Below are 2,397 nucleotides of genomic sequence, written 5' to 3' on the forward strand. Positions count from 1 at the left end.
GGTGAAAACTCAGCAAGGCTGGGAGCTGGGATCTGGTGTGGGTGTGGAGCTGAGAGTGGGGGTGGAACCTGTTACTGGTGTGGGTGTGGTGGTGGGGGAATGGGGGTGGAGTCATGAGCAGGGGTAGTGTTCCCCTCGGGGATCTGGGGGGTGGGGATAGTGATGACAGTGGGGTCTGTGGGGGGCGTGTCAGCAGAATGCAGGTGAGTGGCGCTGGTGGGGGCGGAAGTGGTGGTGACCACGGCAGTAGGGGTGGCGGAGGTCACTGAGCATGTGGCATTAGCGATGATGTGCGGGCGGAAGTGATGTCACATGTGATGCATGAGGAATTGTGAGGAGCGGAAGTGGTTGTGAGAGTGGCCATGATGGGGGCGGAAGTGACATCATCAATCAGCGTGGGCATCTATTAATTTCACAGGTCAGCACAACATCGAGGGCTGAAGGGCCTCTACTGAGCTGTAATGTTCTATGCACTATCCTAACAATAATCCCTGGTCCAGTATTTCATAACTGGGATCATAATACATGTAGCACTGCCATGCTTAGGTCAGCTGCTGAATACCATATAAATGCAGGGCAACCACTGTATCCATGGAATCGGCTTCCCGGCTTCCGGGATTTCAGTTACCCGCGGTTTGCCCCTGCCCAAAAATATTGCGTGCAACATTCCAGAATCAGGCACCAGGAGGCTGCCGGGGAGGTAAATTTCCCATTTAAATGAATTTAAATAAACTACTATCCGTGGTTTCGGACATCCGCTGTTGGTCTTGGGACATATGCCCCAGGGATATGCAGGGACTACTGTAATTGTAAATAGCCTGAGATGAATCATCTTACTATTTTTCCCATCCTTTATCATGTAAATCTCCCTTCAGATCTCCTGCTTCACCCCATAGTGCCAAACTATTGTATTGTTTTATCTCATTCACTTCTATTGCCTTCACATTCCCCTTGTCTATTCGCCTGCTCCTTTATAATACTCTTCCTTTTATTTCTCTCATTCTCACGTTTTCTCATTCATTTTTTACATTCCAAAACACTTCAACTTGTTAAACTGTTGTACTTGGATTTCTTGGAGAGTTGGCAACAATGCAAGGACAAGTGAGGAGGGAGGTCTAGGGAGGTCATGACCCCACAGAACGTAACAATGCAGTACAAATACCAATAAAGGGAAAGTGGGCACTGATGGTCTCTTTGACTCCTGAAAAAATTAATTTGCTGCAATGAGAAAAGTGAACATTTTGTATGATTTTTCTCCTCGATCATTTGCAGCATTTCCGTGAGATCACTTCATTCCTGAAGACTCCAAGAAAATCTTGAAGGGGTCGCATCTCTAGGTAGAACTGTAGAAAAATTACAGCAGTAAAAGAGGCCATTTAGCCCATCATATCCACACTGGCTGAATAAACTAGCTGCCTATTCTAATCCCACATTTTATCCCAGTCCAGGTTATAAAAACACTACTGGTTTCCAATGACAGCTGCATCTGGTATCCAGTACTGGTCAATCACAGGGGTTTCAGCTTAAAGGGGTGAATGTTTCGAATATTGTCTTTCATGTTCAGAAGATAGTGGCATTGAAACGTTGGAGATCATGATGAATGATTCCAGAGCTGATCCTGAAACAATCCATCAAAAAACGTTTCTAAGACCTCGTATTTTTTCCCATATTGATATAATCCCATATTGACCTGATATAATCCATCATTGACCCTAACATAATCCAGTTTTAATTCCCATACAATCCAACACAGCCATCCTGATTTAATCCAGCCCCAATTCAATCCAGCACAAATCCTGATGTAATTCATGAATGAATGATTTATTATTGTCACAAATCCTGATATAATCCAGCATTGATCCTGATGTAATTCAGAACAGATGCTGATATAATTCAACAGAGAACCTAACATAATTAGCACAGATCCTGAAATAGTCGGCACCAACCCTCGTAAAACCCAACGCTGATAAAATAAAAAAAAGAAAGAACTGCGGATGTTGTAAATCAGAAACCAAATCAGAAATTGCTGGAAAAGCTCAGCAGGTCTGGCAACATCTTTGGAGAGAACGTTTACCCGAATGAACGTTTCGGGTCCAGTGACTCTTCCTCAGAAATGATAAAATCCAGTTTCGACCTAAAATAATCCAGTACCGATCCTGGTGCTTTCAAACACTGGTCCTGATATAACCTTTATTGCTCTGACATAATCCAATACGAAATTCAGAAGGCACACGACATCAGGTTATGGTCCAACAGGTTTATTTGAAATCACAACTTTTCGGAGCTCTGCTCCCTCGTCAGGTGAAGCAGCAGTGCTTCGAAAGCTTGCGATTTCAAATAAACCTGTTGGACTATAACCTGTTGTCTTGTGACTTCTGACCTTGTTCACCGCAGACC

The sequence above is a fragment of the Chiloscyllium plagiosum genome, unplaced genomic scaffold (genome assembly GCF_037043375.1).
Source record: "Chiloscyllium plagiosum isolate Xiang-an unplaced genomic scaffold, Cpla_swu_hap1 HiC_scaffold_10, whole genome shotgun sequence".
Taxonomy (NCBI): Eukaryota; Metazoa; Chordata; class Chondrichthyes; order Orectolobiformes; family Hemiscylliidae; genus Chiloscyllium; species Chiloscyllium plagiosum.